Consider the following 24687-nt stretch of genomic DNA (forward strand, 5'->3'; position numbering starts at 1 on the left):
GAATGAGGCGGGCCGAGGCGTTTTGAATACGTTGCAGGCGTTTTTGGAGTTTAGTGGTGGTCCCAGCATAGAGGGTGTTGCCGTAGTCCAGGCGGCTCGTGACGAGGGCGTGGGTCACGGTTTTTCTAGTGTCGGCGGGGATCCAGCGGAAGATCTTGCAGAGCATGCAGAGGGTGAGGAAGCAGGCGGAGGACACGGCGTTGACTTGCTTGGTCATGGTGAGAAGAGGGTCCAATATGAAGCCGAGGTTGCGGGCGTGGTCTGAGGGGGTCGGTGCGGTGCCGTGGGCCACCAGGAGTCATCCCAAGCGGACGGGGTGTTGCCGAGGATGAGGACTTCCGTTTTGTCAGAGTTCAGCTTTAGGCGGCTGAGCCTCATCCAATCTGCGACGTCCTTCATGCCCTCTTGTAGGTTGGTCTTGGTGCTGGCGGGGTCCTTGGTGAGGGAGAGTATAAGTTGGGTGTCGTCGGCGTAGGAGGTGATGATGATGTCGTGCTTGCGTACGATGTCGGCGAGGGGGCTCATGTAGACATTGAAGAGTGTCGGGCTGAGCGATGAGCCTTGAGGTACGCCGCAGATGATCTCGGTGGGGTCTGAGCGAAACGGTGGGAGGTAAACTCTTTGAGATCGGTTTGAGAGGAAGGAGGCAATCCAGTCCAGGGCCTGGCCTTGGATCCCGGTGGAGCGGAGGCGCGTTATTAGGGTGCGGTGACAGACGGTGTCGAAGGCAGTCGAGAGGTCGAGGAGGATGAGGGCGACTGTTTCACCGTTGTCCATCAGGGTTCTGATGTCGTCTGTGACTGAGATGAGGGCGGTTTCAGTGCTGTGGTTGGTTTGGAATCCGGTTTGTGAAGGGTCGAGCAGGTTGTTGTCTTCCAGGAAGGTGGTAAGCTGTTTGTTGACGGTCTTCTCTATTACCTTGGCAGGGAAGGGGAGGAGCGAGATGGGGCGGAAGTTTTTCAGGTCGCTAGGGTCAGCCGTAGGTTTCTTTAGTAGGGCGTTGACTTCGGCGTGTTTCCAGCTTTCGGGGAAGGTAGCAGAAGAAAAAGAAGAGTTGATGACAGCCTGGAGGTGCGGGCGATGATGTCGTCGGCTTTATTGAAGATGAAGTGAGGGCAGGGGTCCGATGGGGCGCCGGAGTGGATAGAGTTCATGGTGGTTTTGGTTTCTTCAGTGTTGATGTGGGTCCAGTCGTTGAGGGTGATGGCCGGGGGTGTGGGTTCGGTGATGCTTGGTTGGGTCTGGTGTCCGAAGGTAAGGGTTCCGTACAGAAGATTATCATCAGTATACAGATGCAAGGCACATAAAATCCATCACATTTGGTGCGTTGCACCTCTATTGCGTTGAAAAGGATTTGCTGTACAGAACCCACATTTTTTTCTTTAATTCGAATGCAGAAAGAAATTACGTGAAAAAATAGTTGCTCGGAGTAATCTCTTCCACTGATATTTAAGATGAAACGTACCTATAACTTCTGTTCTCCCGCTTTGATATCTTTCATAGATTATCATTCTTTAATTAATCTCAACCACCTGTCGAACTCCTCCGTGAGAATTGCTAAAACAGCAATGGTAATAAGAAGTACTTAAACACTGCATTATGTGCAGTCTCACTGTATGACCCTGGCTCTGGTCTAAGAGGCAGAGAGGCTTCGAGCTCCATTCTCCCAGAGGCTTCGAGCTCCATTCTCCCGGGGACTTCCACAGCGCAGACTTATAACCATACGTTGAAGGGTGCAAAACAAAGGATCACATGTGAATCTATGAATGATCCCAAACATTGCGACATTAAGGTGCAGAATATGAAACTTGTGCTCTAGTATTTAACACTCAGATTCACATGCTTCAATGAGGACCAAAACATAGCTACAGCAAATAAAGTAGTGGAAGTTCGGAATGACTCATCATATTTGAACATGTCACTTGGCACCATCCTCCTCTTATTGTTTTCTATGTTGTCGCCTTACAAGTCTGACAAATGGACGCCATACCTATGATTGAGGGGTATCTGACTTTGTTCTGTTAATGCCGGATACGAATGGCTAGAATAATGCATGCATTCAGCAATCAATCAAGTTGTTTAAACAATGAGTGGTCCTTGTTAACAGTGCTTACAGAAACATACAAGGATCCAACTGCCTGAAATCTTTAGTGATATGTAGATAAACATTCAAGCACCTCTTGCATCCAAGGTGTGGCATGTCCACTCCACTGCCAAACAGAAAAAACACATGGGTGGGGAGGACGGTCGGTAGGTTTAGATCAAAGGCACTTTTAAAATAATAAGAGGATTCGTTCAGAATGAAAACTCATTGTAAAAAAATCTAGGAAATGGTTCCTTTATGGAAAAAGTCAGGAGTTCTTACAAATAACTTCACTGACGTGACTGTTAGCAAATAAACTGTAAGACAGGCACATAATTCTTACCTTATGGATAAGTTTGAACTGAGCTTGGCAAAAGTCCTGAACACAGTTTAATTAATTTTCCAGTAGGGGCTTTGTCTTGTCACTGCAAGGAACTTTCAGATAAGTGTTTTCATAAACACCTTTATCACTCGAATTCAGAGGAGGGTGTTGTCTGGCATGCGGTAAGAGATAACCAATACTAAAGCTGCACGAATCCTGACTGAGCAGTACTAGAGACGTCAATAAGTAAGATGCGGTAAGCAAAGCAAAGACTTGAGAGGTATCCTCCCTCAACCCCCACTGTACAGGCCCTGGCTGGTGGCAGCCTAATTATAATAGTTGGATGCCTAGTTGCAGCTTAGAGAATTGCCCATTGGCTTCCCTGTGTCTTAGACTTTTCATCCTTGGCGTGGTCTCCCTTAACTTTTTGCCTCTGTTTCCCAGGTTGTTGATGTGTGCTGGACTCTGATTTTGCTGTTTTTGTTACTCTGGGCACTTTACCACTGCTATCCAATGCTACAGTGCAAGTGTTCCTTTACAAAATGTGTATGTAATTGGCTTTATCCATGATTGCCATATTTGATTTACCTATAAGTCCCTAGTAAAGTGCACTGGAGGTGCCAGGGCCTGTAAATCAAATGCTACTAGTGGGCTTGCAGCACTGGTTGTGCCACCCACATAAGTAGCTCTGTAATCATGTCTCAGACCTGCCTCTGCAGTGTCTGTGTGTGCAGTTTTAACTGTAAATTCGACTTGGCAAGTATACCCACTTGCCAGGCCTAAACATTCCCTTTTCTTTCATGTTAGACACCTCTAAGGTAGGCCCTAGTTAGCCCCAAGGGTACGGTGCAGTGTACGATTAAGGTAGAACAATTAGTAATGTGGTTTATATGTCCTGACAGTGAAATACTGCTAAATCAGTTTTTCACTGTTGCAAGGCCTGTCTCTCTCATAGGTTAATATGGGGGCTACCTTTAAATATGATTAAAGTGTAGATTCCCTTTGGGAGCGAATGGACATGTGGAGTTTGGGGTCTCTGAGCTCACAATTTAAAAATACATCTTTTAGTAAAGTTGATTTTAAGATTGTGTGTTTGAAAATGCCACTTTTAGAAAGTGAGCATTTTCTTGCTTATACCATTTCTGTGACTCTGCCCGTTTGTGGATTCTCGGTCTGGGTCAGTTTGACAGTTGGGCTGGTTGCACCTCACACTAGACAGTGACACAAAGGGAGCTGGGTGTAGTCTGCATTTCCTGCTGAGCCATCTGTGCTAGGAGGGAGGGGAGGAGTGGTCACTCACACCCGAAAGGATTGTGCCTGTCCTCACACAATGCAGTCTCCAACCCCTGGTGAGTGTCTGGGGCCTGGCCCGGGCAAGGCAGGATTTCACATTAAAAAGAGAGACTTTGTTTTGAAGTAGGCCTACTTCAAAGGAGAAATTGGGTGTAAGAAGGCTACCCAAAACCACAGACTTTAGAACACTTCTGCAAACCAAGAGGAACCTGAAAAAGAGCTGAGGAAGAAGAGCTGCCCTGCCTGTGACTGTGCTTTGTGGAGCTACCATGCAGTTGCTGCTTCTGCCAGAGTAAGACGGCAAAGACTGGACTTTGTGTACCTTCCATCTTCAGAAGAGATCTCCAAGGGCTTGATTTAGAGCTTGCCTCCTGTTGTTTGAAGTCTCACGGACAGCAAAGGCTTCGCTCTGCCAGCACCTGAAGTTTCTGGAGAGACTCCTACTCTGCCCTGTGGTGCCCATCCAGTTCCTGGGACCCTGAAAGGAGAAGCTGGCAGCCTAAGAGAAGGAAATCCACGTACAGAGCGCCGTGCAGGAAAAAGATCGAAGCAATTCTGATCTGCGGCTGAAGAAACGACGCGCCGCCAGCTCTACGGCTGAAAATCGACGCTCACCGAAAACGCAACCGAAGAATCGTCGCACGGAGCTGGAGAAACGACCTGCATCATCGCTGACAGAGAGTGGGAGATCGCTACCCACGCTGCATGGTTTTCGGATCATAGTGCGTCTTGATTTCCGACGCAAGTGCAGCTGGGCGTGTAAAAACAACTCCAGGCCTGCCCAGACCTGAGAGAGCTGACCGGATCGACGCATCGCTCTCCTGCAGAGAGAAGAAATGACGCGCCCCGACCCGACGAAAGGAGAAACACAGGGTCTTGCTCGTGAGTGAAATCAACGCATGGCAAGCCCTTTTTGACGCACACTCGCCCGTGCGGGGCTATTTTGTGTGGTTTCATTTAGTTACTGTATGTGTTGGTACAGTCTTTACAACTAGTACTCTGAAGTTAAGCCTACTGTTCTGCAAAGCTACCAAGGGGATAAACAGGGGTTATCTGAGGGTGATTCTCTTTTACCCTGACTAGAGTGAGGGTCCTTGCTTGAACAGGGGGTAACCTGACTGTCAACTAAAGACCCCATTTCTAACAATGTGCAACTCAAGATAAGAAGCCTGGCGCAGACAGTGGGACCTTTTGTGTTTATTATTGATTGCATGTTGTCAACAATTATAAGCATAACTTTTGCAATAACTGGTCTTGATCACTGAAATGTGTGCATACCGTAAATGCTTCAGAAACACAATTCACATTTATTTTTAGAATGATGATAGCAAGGTAACAGTGGATGGTGCCAACAGAGAGCAACCCGATCCTTAACTTCTTCCTCAGCCTTTTTTTTTTTGCCTCCAAGGCTATCTGAACCGAATATAAGAACCTGGCAGTGGGATAACAATCGACAATAACAGGCTGGAGCGGCCCTTCAGCTTGTTTAACACCTGAAGGCACTTGCAACAGATCTGCTACGGCAGATCTAGCTTCCCTAGAATGCCAAGCAGTCCAGAAATGTTAACAACGAAAACCAATGAGGTTATGCACCACTCACCAGTGGCTTTTTTTTTTTATTATTAGTTGTACAGCTCAAAACACACAAGCAGTATTCTGTATACAGTGCTTAGCAACATCAGCATAACAAGGATCTAGGTAGCAGCTCCACAATAGCCTTTAGTGAATACACCTTGGAATGATACAGGTCCATGTCCTTTCAGCGCGGGTGGCATCTCTCACTGTAACATGGATTATTCAATATTTACCTTGTCCAAAATGTACTTCCTCCATATATACCATGCAGGTGAAGGAATAATTCCATACCCTTGGTTCCCATCCACTGAGTTAGCCACATTCCCAAAATCATGCAGTAACAGCTAATTTTGCATGGGTATCCAAATATGCCTGGGGCAATGAGCTGGCGGTATCAGAGTAATAGATTTATAACTGGTCATCGCACCTCAGGTCTGCGGTCTCTGACCCACACATAGGACACCGGTCTCTTAACTAGCAACAGGGCTAATTATGTGAAACATCGCAAAGTCAGTTGCACCTCTCTGGTGTAACACAAAAGAGCAGTCTTTAGGGGACCTCAGAAGGTCCTCTGCAATCCTTTCTGACAGCACCCAAGCCAGTACCCAGCTACTGCCGGGCATGGCCACATAAGGTGTAGGAAGCCTGCCTCTGGCTTGCCACATCTTGCACATAAAGAGTGTGCACTTAGCTTGCGCAAGGATATCTTTTGGGGAATGTAGCAGGGTCTGTGAACGTATTTAAAATGGAGAGCCGCAATCTGCCATTCGGAGACAATTCCCTTTATTGACCACAGCAGTATGTTTAGTCTTTATCTGACAGAGTTACCCCAAGATGTATATCCTATTGTGTTCTAGCACAGTGGTTCAGTGAGGGGTTCTCAGCCTCAATGGAAGAGAGCAGGATGGTCAGCAAATGTCTGGCCGCAGGGGTAGTCAAGAACATTGTCAACATGATATACTCTGCGGGTTCTGGAGGGAAGTTTCGGTAGTTGTTCCTACACACTGCTTGAAGGCGACAGTACATAAAAATGTCTGAAGGGCATGGCATTTCTCCTTCAACCTCCTTTGGGCAGCCCAGGAAGTATCCCACAGTGAAGAGTTTGCCTAGTGTGTGCACATACCCCATTTGTTCAACCGATGGAGAAGGGTTTCATTGCAAGTAAGTGACAATATACAAAATTGAGCCAATTACTGTTCAAGGGAAAATAATGGGCAAGAAATCTACTTCTACAAGTGTAGGAAAACCTTTATGGAGGCTACAAAGCAGTGGCTGGCAAGTAGTTACAGTAGGACAGCAGGCAGATGGGTAGTGGGTGCACGCATGCAAGACGAGTGGTGACTAAATAAAAATAAATAGCCACTTACCTTGCTTGCTGCATGACATCCTATCTCTGATTTGTGTTCTGCTCGGTCTCCTCCAGGCTCAGCTAATTCCCCTAACCAATCCTGGTGTCAGTCTCATGCTGGTAACTAGTTGGAGAGTGCAGGGAGAGGCCGTCCCCTCCAATCTTGGCACTTCTCATGAGTACTGGAGGCCTGTGCTTTCTGAAATACAACTGTCTAAGACAGTGGGGTTAGAGAGGTTTAAAATGTGCATGTCTGGCTGGCCGTCGCAAGACTGCCGGCCAAGGAGACATGCACTCTTCTAAACTAGTGCATAGGCAGCCCATTACTCCCCCATGTTGCTGCACTAGGCAGACCGAGGTTGAAGAAAAATAAAATAGTAATGAACTCACTTCATTACCATTTTGTTTTTTGTCTCTGGGGTTTTTCTGGGGGCATTTAAGTGGGGCGATGGTCCTCTGCCCTAATGGAGGAGCCGCCCCTGCTACCTTAAAGTAAGCTTCCCCACTGTATCACTTCTTGCTCTTTGATTTTGCTGATATTGCAGTAGTCAATCATTAGTTGGCTTGCCAGTTAACAGGTTCTCGAGATCCTGTGTGGCCTGAAGGAGCTCCTTGTGCTTTTCAGCTTCTAGACTTTCCTGAGGGTTAGCCATTTGCCTGCCAATATCAAGGAGGTTGATTCCTCCCTTAGTGAGGAGCCACTGAACCACAGCCACAACTGCCCTTAACCGACAGAACTATAACCCTAAATTCAGGGAGTAGGCTTTCAAACCTGGACCTAATAAAACCCCTCTTCCCACTTAGACAGTGTCCCTGGTTACAGAGTACATTATCTTTAAAAGTGTGTTGATTAGACTCACCTCTAATCACAATCATTTTTACCACCAGTGGTTAGCCAGCTAGTAATCACAAACTTTAATTTCTTAAGCTAACCAACAGCTTTATAAGTGCATTGTTGAAGTATTCTGCTCAGATTTGTAGGATTGTGCGGGGATTCCTGATCACTCAGTGATTCCAAACAATATGCAGAGTGCACAGCAAATGTACTTAAACCCCAGTTTAAGTACCATAGTTTTCACTGTTTCTAGCATACTGTGTTGTGGTAGATTCTAGCATCTGATTTACCATTTCAAATATAAGTATAATTTTGTATTTGAAGTTGTTACAGTAGTGATGTACACTTACAGGTTTGGTTGGATATTTATATCTTTACTGCATTAGTGATAAGTGTTACACTGTACCTATATTGGCCCAACAGGCTTCTACAGCCTAGATGCCTCATTTACATCTACCCAGAGACACAAGGAGGCTTAGTGTTGCCAACGTTTGGTTGTAGACCATTTGCCATGGTTAAGCATGCACTCCTAGTTTAGTTTTATTAAGTGTCTGTTGGTCCCTACATCTGCCAACGTGGAGAAAGTCTCACAATTTGTGGAGTTCAAATCTTCTACAGGATAGCATTAAGTTACAGATGATGAAGACATAATCAATCATTATGGCCTTGGGTCTGGTTTAGAGAAGAAAGTACTGAGAGTTGGGAACAATTTTAAACCTCATATGAAAACAACAAGAAAGTAGATCTTACCCCAACAAGAAATCATGTTAAAGGAGAAAAACCATTCCGGGGAAGGGGGCGGGGGGGGGGGGGGGGTGAGGTGACCCGAAGCACCACCCAAGAAGTGTTAAAGCTATAGGACTCCCAGCATGCAAACCCAGTGGTGTAATCATAGTGCAAGATCAGAGACTCAACTGGAAGGGTTTGCAGCAAGCAGAAAGGCAGTGTTAGTATCTATGGATGACTGTTGCCTCACAAAACACTAACCGGGAAGTGCATTTTAAGAATAAAATAAACACAGCTTGTGTTTATTACAAAGACAAAATAATCTGTGTGCATGTTTAATTATACAGCAGCATGCTGAGACTTGCACAATCGCTATATAATGTGAAGCGTGTCTCTAGAATTTGTAGGCTTGTGTTCGGTTTAAAGAGGTTTTACAGGTTACCAGCAAAAGGAGGACTGTGCTATAGTTGTGGAACTTACCACTCCATTAGCGCCTTTTTTTGCAGGTAGTAAATCCTCTAGCCTAATGTGGGAATGGAGACCCTCAGAGATCTGTTCACCACAGATTGCAAAATCTGCTGTTCCTACATAATTATGCATCGGCTGCACTAAACTTAACCCACTGTAGTCTGTATGTTTTACAGATTATCAAAAACGTGGTTTCTCAGTTAAATGGATCAAAAGCTATGGAAAACTTTGCACTTGCCATGCAACACATACAGCAACATTTTGCAAAAGTTCAATGGTCAACTTTCACCTACTGATTGTTGTATTGACAATAGGGGAGCGAGAATATTGCCCATGTGCTGCTTACATGCCCAAACAATTAACTGGTTAGGCCTTGACTGTCTTCAGCAGAAAAAGTACACAAATACATGTCAAACAGGATAAAATGAATGATTCTTTTTTCATAAAAAGTATCTGTTTCATTAATCATTGAACTTAATGTTTACACCACAGGATTCCTGAAGAAACAATATAGTTATTCCAAAGGTGGAACGTAAAATACAAAATATATATATATTTTTTTTTTAAGAGGTTCGAGTATTGAATCATGAAGTGCTACATAGTGAGGGTCATGCATAATAAATGCACATTGTATGATAGTGCTCTTCGGGCCTATCCCTTGTTGAAAACCATTGCTTTAATGGTCCTTTCTTCAGAGAACAGAATAAAGCATAGTCGAAAACAGTTTTACACGCACACAAAATACTAAGAATGCGCCTCACAAATAATGGGTTTATCTAGACTGGTTTCCTACTAAGTGAAATCTATTATAATTGACATAAACTGTTTCATTTTTCTAGTAATTGAAGGGAGTGTTAATAAAATAGCAATTCCGGGCTCCCATGCAGGACATTAAAAAAAATAAAAAAAAATAATAAATAAATAAAAAACTGTTGGTGAATCACAATTTGCATATGATCTATTTAATGTTTATAATGTTCACTCTTCAGAAAACCGTTAGCAGTTGCATAGCCTTGTTTTGGAACATGAATATGCCACGCATTCAACTCCAGATTTATAATATGCTGCATGGATGTGTCTTTCCTTAATTGCCGCGTTTTATCAACTTGGATGAATAAACTGGCCCTCCCTTTGCTGCTAAATGTTCTTGCTCTCTTCACAGATCAGTCCAAAAAAGCTGCTGTGGCATTCTCAGAAAACATTCCCACTTAAGGATATGTGAAAGGAGTAAAAAATAAATTAATGGAAAAACACCTTCAAAACGCAGAGGAGCAGCCCTAGAATAACAAGCAGACAGAAATGCAAACATAAAATAGTTTGCAGGTGGCTTTACATAGCAGCTTAAGTCAGTGTTGGAGTCGACGTGTGAAAACCTGGTATAATAGTTCACACGTCACCTAATGGCATTTCAGTCCTTCAGCCTTTCCTGATACTATCCTACCAAGAAGAAGAATGTAGGCATCACAGCAGTAAAACACCCTAAATAGTGTACATTTGATCCATGTAAATTACATGTCCAGAGGAAAGAGCCTAGAAACAGCAACTAAGTGTGAGGATAGCCTGCCATGAATCACACACTAAGCTGCATAATTTGTCTCTTCTGTCACATAATGAAGTAAACCGTGCCCCATAAATAGACACCTCATCCACTTTAAGCATTATTCACTATTTTTGTACAGGGAGTGCAGAATTATTAGGCAAATGAGTATTTTGACCACATCATCCTCTTTATGCATGTTGTCTTACTCCAAGCTGTATAGGCTCGAAAGCCTACTACCAATTAAGCATATTAGGTGATGTGCATCTCTGTAATGAGAAGGGGTGTGGTCTAATGACATCAACTTCCTTTCCTTTGGCAAAATGGGTCAAAAGAAGGACTTGACAAGCTCAGAAAAGTCAAAAATAGTGAGATATCTTGCAGAGGGATGCAGCACTCTTAAAATTGCAAAGCTTCTGAAGCGTGATCATCGAACAATCAAGCATTTCATTCAAAATAGTCAACAGGGTCGCAAGAAGCGTGTGGAAAAACCAAGGCGCAAAATAACTGCCCATGAACTGAGAAAAGTCAAGCGTGCAGCTGCCACGATGCCACTTGCCACCAGTTTGGTTATATTTCAGAGCTGCAACATCACTGGAGTGCCCAAAAGCACAAGGTGTGCAATACTCAGAGACATGGCCAAGGTAAGAAAGGCTGAAAGACGACCACCACTGAACAAGACACACAAGCTGAAACGTCAAGACTGGGCCAAGAAATATCTCAAGACTGATTTTTCTAAGGTTTTATGGACTGATGAAATGAGAGTGAGTCTTGATGGGCCAGATGGATGGGCCCGTGGCTGGATTGGTAAAGGGCAGAGAGCTCCAGTCCGACTCATACGCCAGCAAGGTGGAGGTGGAGTACTGGTTTGGGCTGGTATCATCAAAGATGAGCTTGTGGGGCCTTTTCGGGTAGAGGATGGAGTCAAGCTCAACTCCCAGTCCTACTGCCAGTTCCTGGAAGACACCTTCTTCAAGCAGTGGTACAGGAAGAAGTCTGCATCCTTCAAGAAAAACATGATTTTCATGCAGGACAATGCTCCATCACACGCGTCCAAGTACTCCACAGCGTGGCTGGCAAGAAAGGGTATAAAAGAAGGAAATCTAATGACATGGCCTCCTTGTTCACCTGATCTGAACCCCATTGAGAACCTGTGGTCCATTATCAAATGTGAGATTTACAAGGAGGGAAAACAGTACACCTCTCTGAACAGTGTCTGGGAGGCTGTGGTTGCTGCTGCACGCAATGTTGATGGTGAACAGATCAAAACACTGACAGAATCCATGGATGGCAGGCTTTTGAGTGTCCTTGCAAAGAAAGGTGGCTATATTGGTCACTGATTTGTTTTTGTTTTGTTTTTGAATGTCAGAAATGTATATTTGTGAATGTTGAGATGTTATATTGGTTTCACTGGTAATGAAAAATAATTGAAATGGGTGAATATATTTTTTTGTTAAGTTGCCTAATAATTATGCACAGTGATAGTTACCTGCACACACAGATATCCCCCTAACATAGCTAAAACTAAAAACAAACTAAAAACTACTTCCAAAAATATTCAGTTTTGATATTAATTAGTTTTTTGGGTTCATTGAGAACATGGTTGTTGTTCAATAATAAAATTAATCCTCAAAAATACAACTTGCCTAATAATTCTGCACTCCCTGTATTGTATGTGTTATAAAGTGTTTAACCTGTCAGCCTTAGGATGGTCTAACCCCAAAACTTTTGGCCTTACTCCTCCATTTTTGGAGATCTCATTTTCACTGGCCTTAGTGCTCTGTGTACTTTACCACTGCTAACTAGTGCTGAAGTGCACGTGCTTCCTCCTTAAAAGCAATGTAACGCTGGCTCATCTCCAATTGGAATATTTAGTTTACTTGTAAGTCCCTAGTAATTTTGCACTACATGTGCCCAGGCCCTGTACATTAACTGCTACTAGTGGGCTTACAGCACTGATTGTGCCACACACTTAAGTAGCCCTTACAACATGTCTCACGCCTGCCATTGCAGCCTGTGTGTGCAATTTGTAACTGCCATTTCAACCTGGGAAAAACATGTTTTTGGTAGGCCCAAACGCTCCTTTTTGACGCATGCAAGGCACCCCTAGGGTAAGTCCTGGACAGCCCAGATGGCAGGTTGCAGTGTATTTAGATGGTAGGACATGCACATTTAAGTTTTACATGTCCTGGTAGTGATAAACTCTTAAATTCGTCTTTCATTACTGCAAGGCCTGCCTCTCCTGTAGGATAACATTGGAGTCGCCTTTTCACATTTTAGAAGTGTAATCTCCAAATGGGAATAGGTAACCTGTTAATGTTTGGTGTCTCTGTAATCCTAATTAAAAATCCTAACTAATGGTAAAGTTAGATAGGAGTTACAATTCTGAAAATGTTATTTTAAAACGTTGGCATTTTCTTGCCGTAGTCATTTAGTGCCTATAGCCTGTCTCTGGTCGCATGACTGTGTAATGGACAGTTGGGCTTTGTTTATTCCTCCTAGACAGCCACAGAAAACAGGGAGCTTAGGTCTGCCTGGATAAGCCATTACCAGCAGGATGGACGGGAGGAGCTAGCCAACATCCCCATTTACACCTGCATAGGCTATATCCTGCCTCTACACAAAGCTCAACATACCCCATTTGTAGATGGTCTGGAGCCAGGACAGAGAAGGTAGGACGCCTAGGGATTTCAAAGTGAAACCTCTAGAAGCTTCTCCCCAGGAACAACTTGGTATAAATAATGGATTTCAGACACATCTCTTCAGAACACTTCTGGGACTGTTATCAAGTTGAAAGGCTGCTGAAGGACTGCCACTCTGCCAGACTTTTGCCCTGCTGGACTGCTGCCTTGCTGTGCAAACCCGTTGCTTGCAGCCCTCTTGCCTGGGAGAGAAGCACTGGACCTGCATCTCTTGAACCCAGAAACCCAGAATGACTCCAAGGGCTAGATGGATGGCCTCCTAACTTGAGCCTCAGGGTCAGAATGTTCCAACAATGTTGATCCTGCACCTGGTCTCTGCCACCTGTGAGAGTACCCTGCAAAGTGGTGCCACCTCAGTCCTGGACCACTGAAAGTGGGCGAAAGGTGCTCTGCGAGCCACTGTGGATCTAGCAGAACTGAAGCATCTCCTTAGCGAGGCGGCACAACCCCAAGTAGAACAGACGCATTGCCGCAATTGCGTAGATTGGAACTCTGGCAAAGACCAGCATCGTAACCTGCCACCGCATCGGAGCTGCCGCTACTATACCCACCCTATGTGCAGGCCCTCACATCCTTCGTTGACAGCAGCCAAGTTGACTCTGGACTTTACACATCAAGCCCTCATCAACGGAATCGTCAACACATCAGGTACTCACACCTCAGCCTCGCTACATCTCAGAACCAATGCATCACTTTGGCTGTGCAACACATCTTTGACACGGATCCTTGCAACACTCCACAAACCAAGGTTTAAACCACTTTGTTCAGTGGGCCTAGCTTGGTCCCTGTAGAAGCCCATGCTCCATTACAGTAGTGCTGTACTTGTAACGTTGTCCCAATATGGCACAACCAGATATCCACATTTGGTGCTTAACACCTTTTGGTGCTATTTTCACTAAAATCTTTAAAATCTAATCCCCCCAGTTCTACTGAATGGGATTTTGTCATTTGGGTCTTGTTTTATTATTGAAAGTTACTCTATTTTTCTAACTCTGTTGTGGGCTCATTTTGTGGTGCTTTTCCACTGTGTTACTGTTTAAAGTGTTGCACAAATACTTCACACATTGCCTCTGAGTTAAGTCTGATTTCTCTGTGCCAAGCAAACCGAGAGTTGAGCACAGGTTCATTTAGGATTTGTTTGGGATTTCATCCCAAAAAGAATTGTAGTTGCTGCATGAAAAAGGTTCACCCCATCAACCCAATTTCTTACAGCAAGGAGATTACTGTGAATAATAAGGAAAGCACATGCTGCAAACTGAATTGCATGTAGTGTGTTTCCTTATGGATGTCATTATAAAACTCTAATGGTACCAAGGTAATCAAAAAAGGAAGAATGAAAGTGATTCAGCTTTTAAGCTGTGAACCACATGTTACATAAAGACATCTGATTAAGTCACTCAAGTATGTGAGTTACCTTACAGGATTAGCAATAAAATCTTTGTTGTGGATTGTTTCACAAGAGCAGGAATTAGTTTACAAATCCCTATATGCAGGGATGTGGAATTCCTATAGCACGATGCCCGGGACATATTGTTTGGGGTCAAGGGCAACAAGTTTTCATGTTTAGTTTGTCCTTGGGAAAATAGACCCAACCCTTTGCAGCACTTTGGCTGCCAGTTTACAGAGCAGGGATCTGTCTGCAGTTGAGGTAATAAGTGGTTCCATATGTTAATGCTGTTTGAACTTGTATTTATGGTTCAGTAATGAAAATCCTTCATTATTAGGGTTGAGCGCTGCACATAAATGTTTTACGGTCACACTGCACTACTGACAATGGTTCCAGTTTTAAAACAAAAGTGTATATACGTTTGAAAAATGTAACAATAGGAGGCTCAGTATAATGCTCCCATAATGACCTCTGATTGGATGCAAATGTTTGCAGAAGCTTGTAAGCAAGAGTGATGATTCTTTGCTTTCAAATAAAATGTTCAGAAAAAAAATGCAAGCAGGAAAACATTTTTTTTGCTACTTTGAAATTTTAGGTGCTATTTCTTTGAAGCATCATTTAGTAAAATGTGTTGATGCATGCTAGTATTTCCCAAAAATATTCCTAATGGAAAATCGGTGTAACCATTTTCAATAAGATTATGGAAAGCATGAAAATAAACCAACACTGGCAAAGCCAACCAATTCGACATTTTTTGCGAGCCTTTTTGTTTTGTCAATGGGTGACTTGTTTTGACATGGCATTTATAATACTTTATTATTGTGGGAGCTGCCAAGTCCTTACCATTGTAACAAATACCGGCAAAAAGACAAAAATATTTTTGGTCTCCAAAAGCACACATTGACACCAGTGGGGTAACAAAGGTCGCGCAGCCCCTGCCCTGGAGGATTCTGGAGTGGGAGGCCCTCCATGTTCTTTGCGAGGGGGGCCTCCAGTTTTGTTACACCACTGATTGCCACACTAGTTCCTGGCACTGAAGAAAACGACTTTGTATGCCAATATGCTCCTTGTGGAAGAGCAGAATTTGATCACTCACAGTAAAGCTAGCCGAAAGAGAGAGAAATAGACGTTTAATAAAAACAAATTTTATTTGTTAATGCCAGATCTAATTAGGGGCCCAATTCTTAAAGAAAAACACAAAAGTGCATCCATGGTATAGGTCTTTAAATTAGTGGCTTTCATGAATTCACAAGAACTTACAGAATTAAACCAGGAAATCGTACTCCTAGAAAATATTTGTGAACTGTATTTTAGCACAGTCAAATATGCATATGTAGATTTGCTCATGTGAAAACCTTTTGAGCATTTACAAGTTCACTTTCCTTCCAACCACTTTTTTCCCAACCCTGGAAGAACTTCTACTTCTGACATTATCAGGAGTAAATTTCCAACCTTTCTCATTATGGGAAAGGATTAGAGAAGAGCTGGTGAAAATCCTTAAAAACATGCAACGTCGTAGGTTTGCAGACTCAAAGGCTTTCGAGCCCTGGAACTATTGCTTACTGCTTCCTCCAGCCCCAGTATGTAGATCTGCAGAATGGTGGTAAAATAAGGAAATTGCTATAGTAGGGATTGAAATTGAAGTATTCAAGTCCTACTATAGTAGTAGCCCTGGCATAATTAGAGAGGCTATTATCAGAGCTCTTACATAATGAGATTGCTGCCATAATTTGTCGCCGCACTACATGGCACCAAAGGGACGAGTAGATTTTTTTTTATAGGACAAGTAGATTTAAGAAGCAACCTGTTCCATGGACAAGTGGATATTTTATTAAATTCCACACCCCTGTATATGGTTTGAGGTCTTGAAAACAACCATAGAACACATTTTCTTCCCACCTTGTTTTTAGATTTGCAGTATTCTAAACAGATCTACTGTCTCCAGTATACATAGAGTGGTCTTTGTATTTGCCCCTTTCATTCACTGGCCTTTTTCCCCAGACATTGGCATTTAAATGTCAGTCACACTGTGGCTCAGCCCAAAGAAGTATAACTCTCTCACCTAATGTCAGTGGCTGTTGTTTGAGTCTGTCTTTATACCTTAAATGGAACGCATGAAGGTATATTTTAAACATTCCTGCCTATCCTTCTATTGGTTTCTTGTTGCTAAAACATACTCAAAGACACGATTATAAATGAGTTTACCTGCATCAGCACAATAGGCCCAAACCTATAGGCTTTGCCAATGCTTCTTATTAAGGTAATTAACATTTACATGTCTCGGGATATTATGCAAACTATTTTAATATACAGAGATAACAAGCCCTGCCAGTAGAAAGTTTCATTACTGGATAGTGCAAACACTCACACACCCAATAACCATGAATACATTTACATAGAACATATACTCATGCATATGAGCAGGGTAATCTAGGTTGAGATACTGATCTCATTTTATTTTACCAAGGGCTTTTGATAAGTGCTAGTAAGCACTCTGCAGGTGCCTCAGAGTACTAGTGGCAACAGATTATGAAAGGAAAATTGTGAGTTGTATTAAAGTACATTTGCCAAAACCAGCGGCAGAAAAGCAATCAATGAATTATACAAATGCCACTCTGGAGGTATGCCTTTAGAGATCATCTGAATTTGACAGTCTGTTTTCCAGCTCAGATTAAGAGGTTGGAGACCTGAATGTGGAGAAACCTGCCACCCTTTCTCCAATATCTGTACAGATGTGTCTATGGACAGGGGTCGCCAACCTTTTTTGTAATAAGAGCTACTTCTGTCAATGAAACTCAGCAAGAGCTACTAATATTAGTGTTGCAGTAGTTACCACATCAGATATGATTACATTAGTGTCTACCATATTCAAGATTACTACCAGCTATCACTCCAGTGTATTAGGTGTGATTACCAGTGGTAAAGTAAAACAGGGCTTTTCCATATGGAACCCTGTACATGGGTAATAAATAACAGTCATAGTGCAACGTCTAATGAACCCCTGTAACATTTGTAAAACGTTTTGCCAATGACATATGCTTTTCATTCAATTATCAGCTATAAGTATACTTTGGAAATTAAGAAATGTTTCTCCAAATATCCGCTTATGAGTTCTGAAAATACATTTTCTCCTCAGATATACGATTTCAATTGTGGCATGCATATGTTAATTCAACAAAGCAAATGTTTCCTTATTAGTAGTCTGGGCTGCACACACAAGAGCTACTTACAGGTAAGGGGAAAGCTACCAGTAGCTCACGAGCTACTTATTGGAAAAGCTTGGTCTGGGAAAAGCAATAAGGGGCATACTTAAAGTTTAAAGTCAGTTGATCTGGACAAACAGTTTAATAAAGTAATCTGGTTAGCCGCCTTTAAGCGACTTGTACACAAGGCAAGGCAGCTCTTACATTTAAAGATAGGAAGTGGAGCAGTCTCAGGGCCAGGGTGATGTCACCACGTTGTTTCAGGCCGGACAACAGATCAGCTGCATAGATTTGAACGCTCTGGAATTTTGGGCATTGGGTGCTAGGGAGATCATTGTATAACCTATTGCAGTATCCAAGCGTGACATGAAGTTGGTGAGAATTGGGGCGATATTCTCCAACCAATGAAGCAACAGCACAATCCCTAGTAGCAGGCATATATGATACTGTTTTGGAGACTGTATTTATGTTGGGGATGAAAGAAAGATCACTACCTAACAGAAGTGGGAAGGAGGAACGAGGAGAAGAACTTGTAATAAATGGAAGGGAGCATACACTGCGAGGAATTAGGCCTTGGTGAAGAGTTACTACCCATGATAGACTGTTCTAGAGCTCCCAGCGCAGCCAGGGAGAAGCAGAAACCCATGTAAACAATCCGACACACAAAGGCTGACACATACTAGCAAGAAAGAAACAAATACAACCCTGAGCATATATAGAGGTAGGTGTCAGAAGTGCAGGCACAAAGAGGAGGAAGGGGAAAGAGAGATGGATCCTGGACGAACAGAGCCATGCTTTATGTCCACTGAATATTTGGCCCAGTGCTTACAAAATCACATTTGAAGTAGAGGTGTCAACAAGTACTCAATTGCTGACCTTTCAGGAGAGAACATGTCTACTTGGCGACAGACTAGTTAAGTCTCCATGTCCATTATATCTTTGCACTCTTTTGAATGGTAACTCTTTGTAAACTTTGGTTTCATCACACACTTGTAGCAGTGCACGAGGGGTCATATTATACTTACTGTGCACTATCCCGGTGTGTGCTGTAGCGCACATTTAATAAAGTGAGCCAAGAGCAAACATGTAGCATGCGCCCTATTACATAAAATGAAGCAGCCGCTCTGTCTGAGATTCCCATGCAGGCGAGTGCAGAGAGTGAGGACACCCACTTACACAGGAAGTCTAGAGAGTACTTGAGTGTTAGACCTGACAGCCTTAGGGTGGTCACCCCTAACTTTTTGCCTGCCTCCCTCCACTTTTTGGACACTGTTTTTGCTGGCTTTTAGACTCTGCGCACTTTATTACTGCTAACCAGTGCTAAAGTGCATATGCTCTCTCCCTTTAAACATGGTAACCTTGGATCATACCTGATTGGACTATTTAATTTACTTATAAGTCCCTAGTAATGTGCACTATATGTGCCTAGGGCCTGTAGATTAAATGCTACTAGTGGGCCTGCAGAACTGGTTGTGCCACCCACTCAAGTAGCCCCTTTACCTTGTCTCAGGCCTGCCATTGCAAGGCCTGTGTGTGCAGTTTCACTGTCACCTCAACTTGGCATTTAAAGGTACTTGCCAAGCCTGAACCTCCCCTTTCTCCACATATAAGTCACCTCTAATGTGTGCCCTAGGTAACCCCTAGAGCAGGGTGCTGTGTGGGTGAAAGGCAGGACATGTACCTGTGTAGTTTACATGTCCTGGTAGTGTAAAACTCCTAAATTAGTTTTGCACTACTGTGAGGCCTGCTCCCTTCATAGGCTAACATTGGGGCTGCTCTCATACAGTATTGAAGTGGTAGCTGCTGTTCTGAAAGGAGTAGGAAGGTCATATTTAGTATGGCCAGAATGGTAATACCAAGTCCTGCTGACTGGTGAAGTTGGATTTAATATTACTATTCTAGAAATGCCACTTTTAGAAAGTGAGCATTTCTTTGCACTTAAATCTTTCTGTGCCTTACAATCCACGTCTGGCTGGGCTTAATTGACAGCTCATTGTGCATTCACTCAGACACACCCCAAACACTGGGTACTCAGCCTCACTTGCATACATCTGCATTTTGAATGGGTCTTCCTGGGCTGGGAGGGTGGAGGGCCTTCCCCTCACACCAAGGACTGCCACACCCCCGACTGGGACCCTGGCAGACAGGATTGAACTGAAAGGGGACCTGGTGCACTTCTTAGCCACTCTTTGAAGTCTCCCCCACTTCAAAGGCACATTTGGGTATAAAACAGGGCCTCTGCCCTACCACCTCAGACACTTCCTGGAGAAGCAACATGAACCAGAACCTGCATCCTGCCAAGAAGAACTGCCTGGCTGCCTAAAGGACTCACCTGACTGCCAACCAAAAACACAATTTCTAACATTGAGCCTCTTTTTCCTCCCTTTCAGAGGGCACACTCACCATTCAGTGCACTTCTTGATGCCATGTTTGCCTCTTGCACCATAATACAGCACAGGGGCAAAGTGTTTCCCTCATTTAGTTGGGCTACACTCTCGTCAAAAATTAGAAAACACTATTAAAATAGCCTAGGTGACATATATGCACAGGTGCTATCTGGAATACCGATGGGCTGCACAAGCGCCTGCGGTTATTTCTGTAATATCACAGTAGCACAGAAAATGGGCACACATCTCATTCCCAGAGGCCCTGTAGGTAATATGGCCCCAGGAACTATGGTAAAGGCTTCCTTTTTACAAGTTAACACCAAGCACATCTATTCAATTGAAGCAAACAAAACTAACAGAATGCACTGATTTGCAGATTGAAAGCCAAGTACCAAAACCCTAGTGCTTCGGATTCAATCTTCCTACTTTCAAATACATTATATGTCCCCTGATATTGGGAAACACAAACACTCAGCAAGTGAAAAGAATTGGTGACTACAAATAGTGAAACGTTTTAGGAGCATAAACACATTAAACCTTGGCAAATTTAATAAACAAAGAGGTCTATATTGGAAGCATCCTTGCTTGCATTACAATGCTCATTTCGGTTCTATACCAAATAAAGGCTGTATGGTAAGGAGATTGTCATTATAGTCCTCCTTTAATTTGTACGAGGCAAAACAAAAGAAGGCCTATTATGAAGGTTAGTTTGACACAAGACATTAAATTTAACATAAAAAGAAAAAGGAAAACGTATTTAATGCAAGACAGCATTCATTTTAAACAGTCTCCTTTCTACGCAAGAAAAAAAATACCCAGCAGCCCTAAGAAGAAGCTGCCAGGAGGGATTTGGCGATTGGCTCGAGACTTTGTTATTCACGGCTAGGCACAGCCCAGGTAAGTATTTAAAACTCACTTTAAGGTAGTGTCTGTTAGGTTGTATTTGTCACCACAAATGAAAGGCGGAACGTGGAGTTTCAAAGGAAAATTTGAGGGAGTGTAAGGGAGGAGCAAGATAGGGTGGTGGGCAGGAGAAAAGGACGAAGGAGAAGGACGGAGAAAAGGGAGAACAGGAGAGAGCTAGCAAGAGTAGAAATAAGAGAGGAAGCGGAAGGGGTGGAAAGAAGTATTGGGGAGTCAGCAAACGCCTTTCATTGTAAAGTAGTCCCTTGTGCAGTTCAATGCAAGCCCTACAATGAAGGCAGAAAAATACACTTTAACAGCAAGTACCATCAGATGAAAAAATAAATACTCCTCTGGGCTGTGCCAATATGTGACTAACAAAGTCTCAAGCAAAGAGGCTGGTCAAAAAAAGCCAATGGCTGAAAGTTGCTGACTCTAATCATGCCAGAAACAATATGGCTGCTGGACATTATTTTGAATTATTTACCATGCTAAAAAACATTTGGTGTTCATAGTATCTCACTGTCGTAATCATGCTTAAAAACACATTTAAGTGTTTCTTTTACTAAGTGTGGTAGTCAGAGTTCACAAAAAGTAGCGAAGTAACAAAACTTTTTTCAGACAGTGAATCAGATCCAATTAATAGTGCAACAAAGCACAGGGACCCTGGTGGGATATTTCCTTGCTGAGGGAAGCAAGAGTGCTATGAACACTAATATAGCAACACACATGCCTTCTGGGCCCTTCGCTGTGTTGTGAAAGATCGCCATAATTGAGATTTAGTGGATCCTCAAGGGCCCAGTTGCACTGGTGATAACTGGGCCTTCCGCTAACAGAAAATAATAGGTGAGCATTTGCACGTTCTCTTGAAACTCCTGGCCCGAGGGCGAGGCACCGTGGCTTGATATGTGCGCTTGGCCTTTCTCCATGACGGCTGCTTTGCTTTGTGCCTAGTAGGCGGAGTCATAGTGACGACAACAGCAATCCTCGGTTTCCAAAACAGACAAGCGAGTAAATAAGAAACGCATTTTTAGTAGACCCTGTTCCTAAACCTAATTTTGTACTGCACGTCTGTAGAGATCAAAACATTCCAGTTTCAATTCAATTGAGTTCCCCATCAACTATACAGTCTGACAGACCGCTGGGAAAAAAACAGCTATCGAACTGGTTTCTTGCTCGTAAAGGAAATGTTCGGTTTAATGAGGTCCTCGGGCGAACCATGTACAAAAAAAAAACAATTTACTAGCCTTTACATATGGTGAATTAAAAAGATAACGCCATAGGTCCATGAGAATTTAATTTAAAAAGCATTTGGCTACAGGAACATGGCCCACATAAGAAAGATGGCATACAAGGTGTGAAATGGCCAAGATAAAATGCGGTGCATAAAATAATTATTTCACAAAGTACGGTGAAGCATTAGCAAAGCCTATTGGTCTCACCTTTTGTTGTGCCAATACGCCCCTACTGGCCTTTCAAATGAGTTTCAGCATCAGCAAAAACAGAAAAAAAGTTATTGTTGATGTTTAACAACATCGACAAAAAAACTAAAAATAACAGCATCATGATGGACGTCTGTACATGCCTCATCATGCATGTGTACATAGGGGTTCTGGTGCTACACTGTCCGCTGCATTAAGATGTATTGTATTGCAATATTTATATAGAGCTTACAACTTATATAAGGGGGACTGACGCGCTTGCCTACATGGGCAGAAAACTCCGCTCCGCAGGGTGTGTGTTTAGAAGGCTGTCATCTTGGTATTTTGATGCTATGAGGGAAATGTTTCCTTGTTGTGCGCTGTGCCCACCAAGGTGCAGTTATCGTGTTATGAGATGCAGCACTTCATTGTGTGATGGATGAAGGGCTGTGAGACGTGCAGTTTATCGTTCAATTATGCACCCATGTGTTGCCAAACAGGCGTATATGTGATGATGTATCAAGATTTTATTTTTTTACTTTAAAAAAATATAAATAAGGTGTGCAAAAGCATATATATATATATTTTTACAAAGGAGAGGCATCACAGAAATATAACAAGCATATGCAATGCAATAGGTCTCGCATTAGCGAGAGTTAGAGCTCTTGGCGTTGTAAATGATAATGACAACCTTTCATTTGGGACCTTATAAATATTTTGCCATGCAGCACATTAAAACTTTATCAGAAATAAACTGTATTTGTACATTCCTTCATACAATTGGCATTAGAGTGTAATGGTCTGAACAGCCCCTACAGAGGACCACAGTAAAAATAGCATTTGGAGGAAACATGGTCATATAAATATATTTTCTGCCCCTGGAGGGTATAATCACATAACAAGAGTGATAAAGAATATTGCAGTGTAATCATATAATCAGCCGCTTGAGGGCCTAGGGTATTATACATTTTCAGGCCTAGCAGGCCTCTTAAATATCATTTAACTGTGGATTTAGTGGCACAAGTGTGCAGTGCCACAGGTCATTACTAGATGTCCCTGTAGAGTGAACAGCAGAATGTGCAGTACCATTGGTCAATAGCAGAAGGGACAATACCACTGGTCTTGGCTAGATATCCCTCCAGAGTCAACAACAGACAGTGCAGTACTACTGGTTATGGCTAAATGTCCCTGTAGAGTCAACAGCAGAAGGTTCAGTACTACCGGCAGTGACTAGATGTCCCTGTTAAGCCAACTGAATTAGGAGTGCCTTCAAACAATATTCATTCTTCAGCCCAGACAGAGCAAGCGCAGGCCAAGCAAGACTATCAATATACTACTACAAACAAGGGTCCTATAACACAAACTCCTCTCAACTGTAAAAACAAAAAAGTTTCAGCTACAAGAGAATTTAAATATACACTGAATGGTGGAAGAGGTTATGATTTCTGGGTCTCCTTTCACTTAGCATGACCCACAAGATGGCCTGAACAGAAAGAGCACATCATTATAAATGTTTTGGGGGTGGTCCCATTGCCGTAGGACTACCACAGGCTGAATTATGGGCACAAATGTGTTGTAGAATGAATGCCTGCAAAGCATTTTTGGGTGAGTTTCCCTGAGTGCAAAAAATATTGTAATATCGGCTCTCCTGCTGTGCCGGGAGAGACACTGTTGAGGATTCATTCCTAGGTCGATTTCATGCGATATAAAGCAACAAAAAAGTACAAAACACAGGTACAACACAACTACTTGTAATTACTGCTTAAGTAAGCAAATGATAGGCAAATGTGGAAAACAAACCACGCACGTGAACACGAGTGCTCACTGACAATCATCAGAGGCAGGAAAATAGTCCGCCCAAATAACAGAAAAACATTCGAGCCGTACATAAACTGTACTTGGCCAGTGCTGCTCGGCCAAGTACAGTAAGAGACGTATCAGCTGCCAAACCACTTAGGAGGCAGCAATACAAGAGCGACACTGCCTTCAACCTAATGGAAGTGGCAGGCGGGACAAATTGCCTATACCCCTAACAGGTCTTCCAGACAGCACATGCGCACAGTCTAAGCTCGACCTAAAAAGGGAGACATGGGAGAGAAGAACAATGGGTGCAGGGGAAACCCAGGGGTTGTAAGCAGAGAGTTGTGTGGAAGCAACAGAACGGGGGAAGATTTATTTAAATTATTAAAAGGGGGGGCAAGAAAGCAACGGGGAGAAACAGGGGAAGCAAAATACAAGCTGGGGTGACCAGAGCAACAGAGTGAACGGGTGGGAAGGGGAAGCAGCACACATGGGAGAGTGACAGATCAGGAAAACACATGCTCTATTATGGAATGCTGTCAGACCCTATTCGGGGGTGGAGAGGCCAAATGGTAAATAGGGCCACTGGGCCTCAACTATTAGTCTGAGGTAATTTGCTGCTGAAGTCCTTGTGTCCATACTACCATGGCTCTTCAATGTGGGCCAGGTACAACAACTTCTGCATTTACCTCTCTCA

The 24687-nt window shown here is 43.2% G+C and overlaps 1 protein-coding gene across 1 annotated transcript in view; it reads right to left on the reverse strand.

Moving 5' to 3' along the window:
• The window catches only part of B4GALT6 (beta-1,4-galactosyltransferase 6), a 176602-nt gene that overhangs the window by 106568 nt on the left and 45347 nt on the right, over positions 1-24687 (reverse strand). The window lies entirely within an intron of this gene.

The sequence above is a fragment of the Pleurodeles waltl genome, chromosome 2_2 (genome assembly GCF_031143425.1).
Source record: "Pleurodeles waltl isolate 20211129_DDA chromosome 2_2, aPleWal1.hap1.20221129, whole genome shotgun sequence".
Lineage (NCBI taxonomy): Eukaryota > Metazoa > Chordata > Amphibia > Caudata > Salamandridae > Pleurodeles > Pleurodeles waltl.